This window comes from Nicotiana tabacum, chromosome 24 (genome assembly GCF_000715075.1).
Source record: "Nicotiana tabacum cultivar K326 chromosome 24, ASM71507v2, whole genome shotgun sequence".
NCBI classification, from domain to species: domain Eukaryota; kingdom Viridiplantae; phylum Streptophyta; class Magnoliopsida; order Solanales; family Solanaceae; genus Nicotiana; species Nicotiana tabacum.
In genome coordinates, this window is record NC_134103.1 from 99,771,262 (window position 1) to 99,779,787 (window position 8,526).

An 8,526-nucleotide genomic window follows, 5' to 3' on the forward strand; every position below is an offset into this window, starting at 1 on the left:
GTTTGGACCGATGGACTATAAATAAATTTTGCTCTTATTTTTTGGGACGGCTGTACCGTGTAGATTTCCGTAAGGTTTACAAGTTCAATTGTTACCAACAATAGTTGCGAAGTTCCACATTTATTTTCATGTGTAAAACTATTGGGTTCAATTGAATCTATATACTCCATCCGCGTCGTTTGCGTACCTAACACCACAACTCAGGTAAACTAGTCTAGCACCTTGTCACAACAACTGGGAAAATTCGAGATGGCATCTCAAAGATATGTATTGCTGGGTGGGCGTTCGGACAGTTCGGATTGAATATAAAAATTTTGGTTTGAAGAAATGACAATTTAAATCCAATCCAAATAAGCTAAGATTGGATCGGATTTTTTAAGTTCAGTTTCGGATTAATCGAGTGCGTACACTTTCTGAACTGAATGGGAAAAACACAAATCTTCACTGGACTGCAAAACACCGAATTAGACTTCTGATCCTCCATCATTTGACGAATGTACACATTTAGTTTTTTTTATAAAATGTGTCCTCTCCTAAATTGAAACGTAAGAGTTCCACTCTTTTCTTTCCAAATGTCTTTTCCCACTCTTGAATCTGAAAGTTCATGCAGGTACTCCAATCTCCAGTATATTATACTGAAATTTTTCGTATGCTAGAGTTTCAGCATAATATGCTAGAAGTTCATACACAGGTGCTCCAATCTCCAGTATATTATGCTGGAACTTTACGTGTTGCAGCAAAATAGTGGCTATTTTTTAATGACATTGCAAACGCTTGCTTTTTTCAATTACCAGCCCAAAAACTGGCTAGCCCGTACTATTTTTACTGTGAAACGCACCCGCAATTTACGACATATTGATTTTATGATTCTTTGAAGTTGGGGTCAAGTCACGCGAACGTGCACTTGAGTTTGGGATTACGTGTCATAATTATGCCATGAGAGCCGTATCCATAACCATGACGAAAAATTAATTAAAGCGTGCCTAAAGCAACTACGAGTGGTTCATGAATTATTTATTTTTCCTAAGTTCGGGGTCGTTTGTGAAGGACCGGAGTTATGGAATGATTTATTGTGGACAAACTACAAAATTGTGTCAATATATCACGTTGTATCTTGTAAATATCCAACACAAGGATCTCTACCAGATTCTAGTGATATGTTTCAACATTCGATTCACGTTAACGTATATAAACAAATATACAGGCAAATCACATTCATGTTGCAACTGCTATTGCTCCTTTGGAAAGACTGAAGGAAGAGATCTCGTCCTCAGCATGTCATATTTGAACCCCGGCAAGTTAATAACCTGCAAATGAAAAAAGAATCCCTTAAATCAAGCGAACATCACATAACACATGAGCAGAATAAGAGTGAAAAGGTCCATTTCTTATGCAAGTTTATACTACATACTAGATTCTTTTAGGGGTTTGCCTTTAAGCAACCAAAAGAGACCTTCGATCAGCAACAAAGGCAAAGAGGTGCCAATGGCAAGAACTGCTCCACTCAATATAGGACAAGGGACAAAGCAAGAAGTAGGATGATTAGCAATCCTTAGTTTCACTTGCTGTACTCGATGCAGGGCGAGTGACAAACCACAAGTGTAGGCAAGTTGCCAAGTTAGCAATCCCTAGTTTTCCAAGAAGGCAGGAAGTATCTATCCTCCTTGTGATGATGGGGGTCCAGGTAGGTGACGTTATCTAAATATATTTTTAAGATAATGTATTCATGAGGAGAGAGGAAATCTCAGTATACAAGTGGTACACAAAAGAGTAGAAAACTCTAATTTTCTGACTTAGGACACCATTCCTACTTGAGACTTGGATTCTAAGACACCATTCCGGCTTAAGTTCCCAGACACAAGGTAAAAAATTAAGACAGAATAGTGAAAAAAAGAGTCAGAAATGTACTAGAGCTAATGTATTGTTTCACATTTGAATTTCTCCTACATTTTTCGTGGGGCAACTATAGATCTGCCAAACTACCAATCAGGCAGTAATTAATTAATGATGCAACCACTAAAAAAATTTAGGAAAATTGGAACATTTATATCTGGATTGTCCTGGAATAAGTAGTTGTTTCAGAAAATAAAAATATATATTATTGGCATCAGGACAACTATTTGGGTTGTTTTTCGAAAACAAGATGAATTTTCAAATCAAACAAAGTTACTTTCTGTTTTGAAAGAGTTAATATTGAAAAGTTCTAAAACCAAATGGAGTTGGTTCAGTTAATTGGTCTCCATTTGAAAATACCAACAGAATTTTTTCACGCACTACTACCAAAGTAACATTCAGTCAAATAAGCGAAGTGTATGATCATGTATCTTCTTGACCTTTTATTCAGTGAGAACAATAGCGACAATGACAGTGACCCCATTTTTAACATCACCAAAAGTAATAACGAAACAGCACTTTTAAAGCTATAAACAAGGAAAATCACAAAAAAGGAAAGAAAGACATGGAAGGAAAAGAAAATGTCCCTTTACAGAAGCAATGACTTACATTCAAAGATGAAATGCTGAGGACAGATGCCAGGTAAATGCTTAAATAGATGACTTAATTCCGAGCTGAACTTGCAGCAGAAGCTGTTGAGTTTCTGTTCAATCCATTTCCAAGATGAGTACTCATATTACCATGGTCTCTCTGGAGTGTGTGTGAAGAATCCACTATATTAGTAACTGCAACAGAACCAACTCTACTATTTTCTCGAGTTTCAAGGCGTTCCATCAGGCGAGATAGACTAGCAATTCCAGCATTCGCCTCGCTCCTACCAGAACCAACATCTGGCATTGAAGAGCTTCGAGAAAACAATCTCTCCTTCCACCCTCGTGTATTCTTTGAGATTGATTCTTTATATCTGGAAAATAAGACCATATATAATGTGGCTTACAAAGACAAGAAACACAAAACAAGCACAACTGCTAAGATTAAGAACAAATAAATTTGAGTGAAGTCAATCATAATTTCATACTTCATTGATAGAGAATTAAATCGAGATTTCCAGGACTCTGATAGTGACTGGAGGTCTGATGGTCCAGCTCTCCCTTGGCTTGGTGTCAAAGACGAACTAGAAGAGTGTCTAGAAAGACAGAAAACCCAAAAACAAATGAAAGCTGATTTAAAAAAAATTCTGCATGTGTTAACCAATCTAGCACATCATATAAACCAATTTAAGATAAAGCGGTGTTTGCATAAAATTGAAAATATGTTGAAAACCATTACTACCTATCACCAATAGATATTCCTTTTACTGTGGCTGGGTTCAGAACAGATCGAGATGATGAAGCAGAAAGTTGATTACTTTGAACTGATGAAAGATGAGGCATATGTCGTGCTGATTCACTGTTACCGGGGGTAATGGAAAGAGAAGAATCAGGTATTGTGGCTGCAGCAGGATCAGAATTTGATCCCGCAGAAGAAGGTGAAACAGAAGCGGTAGGAGAGGAATAAGGATGAAAAAATTGTGGGCGGTCATTGGTGGATGAGCGATTTCTTGAGCCCTCCCTTCGACCCGCATGGTGAGCCCTTCCCATTGAAACAGCAGCAGCCAAATGCTGAAGAATGCGCTCTTCAAGTTCAGGATCATCAATATCCACAGGTAACTGCAGTGCAATGAAAGAGGTAAATGCAACGCGCTAGCTTGTGAAACTTCATAAATCAAATGACAGGTGAAAAATGCTTATCCTTTAAGATGGCCACATACATGCTGTAATCCAAAATCTCCAAGCGCAGGAAGGTGCAATAGTGTAGCATTTCTTTCTGCATTAACTCTAAAGTTCCTTTCTTGTTCCACAGCCTCAAACAATTCTTGACTGAAAGAGGGAAGTCAATTAAAGACAAGTAAAGGCTATACCCTGAATCAGGATCATGAAAAATATGGACTGAAAAAAAGAAGCCAAACGAACCTCATCTGATCTTTCAGACTTATGGACTGCCAACACATTGGACAATTAGAACTTCTCTGACACCTGTTTTAAAAAAAAACTAATTAGACTGTATGCATCAATGTTCCTCATAACATGTATAGTCCCTCAATCATTTCCTTTTCATGTTCCAGAATAAATATCAATCTACAAGCCAGCTCTTTTGCTTCGGTTATCTTATTATCATGATGTTGTTACTGCTTCTTGTTACTACTTTTTCTGTTTTCCGTGACTTTCCCTATACTGTATTTCTTTACTAAGCTGTGACTATGCTTTACATGAGCGGAGGGTCTACCGGAAACATCCTCTCTACCTCCACAAGGTACGAGTAAGGTCTGCGTATACACTACCCTTCTCAGACCCCACTTGTGGTATTGAACTGCGTTTGTTGTTGTTATTGTAAGCCAGCCACATCTAACCCCCCCACCCACCACAAACCAACAAAAGGTTATTAACCTCCTCAACAAAGGTGTCCTAGCGTAAAAAGAAATGTTTATAACTCTTAACCAGAAATAGAGTGGTGAGAGAGAGAGAGGGGGGAGGGGGGTATTTGTACTGCATCTCTACAGCATATTCTCTAAACAGTAGATGCTAAAAGTTTTTACTGGTTCATAAAATGTTTATGTTCTTTCAAAAAAATGAGACATGGATGTAGAGAAGCAAGGGCCTCTGATGTAGACACGTAAAACCAAAAAAGGTGGACGAAAGGTGATGAGCACAGAGAAACATTTTTTCGCACAGTTTCTCTTCAAATTCTTTTATCGGACATAATTTTCACTAAAAAAGTAGTCATATGTACGACAAGAAATTCTATTTCACATAATTCAGCGCCCTGTCTATATCCAATTTGAATAGAATTCTCTGTTTTCCACTACTCAGTCTTGAGTTCACAACCTCATTAGTAATAAGAACAACATCTAGGGTCTACCTCCCACCTCCCAACAAAGACAATTTCTGAGATATTAATAAGCTTGTTTAAAACACGTCTCACTCTGACAGATAATGTTTATGCAATGATTTTGCATGCATTGCCCCTCAAACGGTCTGAAGTTCTTGATGTCCAAAACAACATTTCTCTCAAGGATCGTGATTATGAAAAAAAAAAGGGTAATATTCTTCCTCCAAATCACCACTTTCATTCAAGTGACTCATACAGTGGGATGGAGCTAAAGGGAGGAAAGGGGTTCAACTTAATCCCCTTTGCCGAAAAATTGTACTATACAAATAGGCTAAGTTGCTCGGACTCTTCACTTTCAGTGCCGCACCCGTGTCGACACGACGTGGGTGTGGGTATGGGTGTAGGATCCGTGTCGGATCTGGTCAAACGATTTTGGGTACTTTGACCAAAATTATCAGAGAAATTTGGGACAGATACAATGATTTTTGAAAACAAAACAAAAGCTAGGGTGATATGGAAGAAAATGGAATACCTTGTATATATAAAATTCTTTGTCAGTCTTTTTCCTTTTATCTCCTTCTAAAATTCTATTCTTGTTCAATATTTTCTCCTTCTCGGAATACCTTGTAAGTTTTCCACATAATGTCTCATAATTTAGACATATATAACTCTATTTTTAAATAATTGAATTATTTTTTGTCGAATCCCCGCATCCGTATCCGTACCTGGATCCGTACCCCCGAATCTTTAAATTTAGATCATGAAGGATCTGACCTCTAGATCCGCACCCGTATCGGACACCCGCACCCGAGTCCGAGCAACTTAGCAAATAGGACAAAATCGAATTTTCTTGGTCATATTTGAACGGTTGAATCCCCTTAAAATGAGAGAAGACTCTAGTGTAGTGCCAAAGGGGGTTCAAAAGTTGCTTTCGAACACATGTTCATATTCTAGGTGGGACACTCTAGTATTTTTTGAATCTCCTTGCTGAATTTCTAGCTCCCCCACCGCATACAGTCCACAATATCCTTACATTCCACCTCCCAATAATAGTGAAAAAACACCAAAGTAAAGCCATGTAACTAGATGCTTTGTCTCCCATTAAAGCTTGACAGATGTTTCTTCCGCAAATAGCTTCTTGATTTCCTCTTTAGGTAAATCTAATCATTCTGCTATATTTGACCATAAAGACAATAGTAATTTTAAGCTCTCAATCGTTATATATCTAGACCTACTTAAGAAGCATAAACCAAATAACGCTAATAAATGACAAAAAAACAATAATACTTAAGACGGCATGGTACTCTCACTAACAACCTCTGTAACATATTTTAGGTGCAAGGAGTAGGAACAGTCTGTAACCAGCAATTCTCTACAGCAGAAGAGAATCTTGTTTCTTAGTATCTATTTATGCTTCCACACAAAGTTTCGCCAATTTTTTCCTTAGAATAAAGGGTTCATTTCCTGGATAGTAGATTAGAAGTAATTATTTGTGAATTCTTATTAAACTTCAATACCAAAGTAAATCTAGAAAATCAAAATAATATATCAAGTGATATTTGTATATATAACACTTTTCTTTACAGAGCTGCACAAGCTCCAAAGTTTGCAATAGTTTTTCTCCCTTCTACAAGTTAATTATGCAAATAAAAAATGCCTCATTTGTATTCCATTTGAATATTTCCAGCAAATATCACTTGATATATCTAGCAACTCCCATCCCCCCCCCCCCCCAAAAAAAAAAACAAGTCCATAGGATTGCTTTGGGCTCATTGTTTGAGTGCATAGTCTATGCCTTTTGTTTTCTGAAAGCAAGACAAAATCCTAAATGAAGCTGGTGCAAAAAAACTATGTGCTAGAGAATCTATGGCATTGAGTAACTACTAAAAGATGGTTGTAAATAACAGAAAGCCAATGCCACATAGAAATAACATTAACAACCACCAACAGACTCACTGACATCTAGTTCCACCTATCACGTTTCAAAGACCACTCCTATTCTTTTGTCAGATTATATTGTTCTCCCTTGTTCATTGTATAGCGCGTGTGTGTATACACAATACACTTCTCCCTTGTTAGGTAACATTGACATAATTTGCTCAAATGAGTTAGCAAGCCATCTACTTTCCCTGGCTCATTTTGGAACTAGCCAAAAAAGCAAGTTTTCCACCTGTATGTTTGCTATTCAATCTCACATTTTGTTACCAAAACCATCCCCCCCCCCCCCAAAACACACACACATAAAGGAAAAAAACAAGATACACAATATCAATCTATTTGCCTAAACACTGTCGAAAACAGCAAAGATAGTGTAAACAAAACTTTTGCATCTACGTACCATTCCAGGACACATTGGAGATGAAACTCATGATTGCAGCTAGTTACCTATTAGAAAGAAAAAAACACATATCTTAAGCATTAGCACGTCATTATAAAAAAAATTGAAGCATCAAAACATTGCTATGTTAAACATTTAACAATACGCGAAATGTCACTAGTATTCACCGTAGAAGGATCGCTTTCGCAGAAAGCCTCGAGGCAAATGCTGCAAGAATCATCACAGGCATCTTGAATTCCACCTTCCACAAAAGCTGCAGGTGATGTCAAATGATCCTCTGTTTTCATGACCTCATCCATTCTCAAAACCTTAAGCACCCAAAAATAGCCAGATTTAAATTTTAATCTCATCACACAAATTAGCTTCCTCTATAACCATAAAAAAGAAAACTTTATAACTAATGAATAGACAATAAATATTTTCTTTCTAAAATAAACTCTTAATTCAACAAAAATAACATCCAAAAAATGCAAATTTCTTATATGGGGATTTCTTAATTCAACAATATCATCATATGGGTATTTTAAATCTGTGAATGGACAAATAAAAAATGAAACTTTAATTTTCTCAAACAAAAGTAAATCCCATAAAAATGCAAACTTTGACACAGAACAAACTGTGAAATTTCACGTATTTAAATTCGGTATAAGAAAAAAGCCCTAGAGCACCAGAAAAAATTGCACTTCAAACAAATTACTTATAACAATCAGAAAAAGAATAATCTCACACAATTAAAAGCAAATAAACACCAATTCAAACAAAATAGAAAATTTTCACGATTGAATTTTGTTATTAGGAAAATTTTACCTCCTGTAAAGTTAGAAAATTTGTTCCTCAGAGATGATGAGAATGAACGCTAAGGTCCCTTTCAGGAACCTAGAATTTTGAGAGACAAAAAAGGATATATATTATATAAAATAGAAATGGAAGGCACGTTTACCTTTGCCTTTAATTTGCTTTATAAAATAGCACCGATAAAAAAAATTAAGTTACTAAAATGCATTTTTGTACATGCATAATTTTATGAACAAAAAATTCTATTACATGAACTACTTATAATTTACGAAGAAAAGACTTTATAAATATCTCTCTATATTTTATTTACTAACTTTTATGTTATTTGTTATTGATCTACTATGAAAAATATCATAATATAACTATAACTAACCATAAAAGGCAAAAAGAAAAATAGATAGTGAGAATCGACCCAACACCTACAGAGGCTCTCCCTGTAGAGTACAATATAGAGTTTTATTTATGTATATATATATATATATATATATATATATATATATAATGTAAAAAAATTTACCATCTAATTATATTTTGTATTATCGTTTAAATTCGAAAAAAAAAAGGCATCTACT

The 8,526-nt window shown here is 35.9% G+C and overlaps 1 pseudogene; it reads right to left on the reverse strand.

Annotated features, from left to right (window-relative positions):
• Positions 1–2,506: 2,506 nt before the first annotated feature.
• LOC107774416 (E3 ubiquitin-protein ligase RHF2A-like) lies at positions 2,507–8,094 on the reverse strand (annotated as a pseudogene).
• Positions 8,095–8,526: the final 432 nt, after the last annotated feature.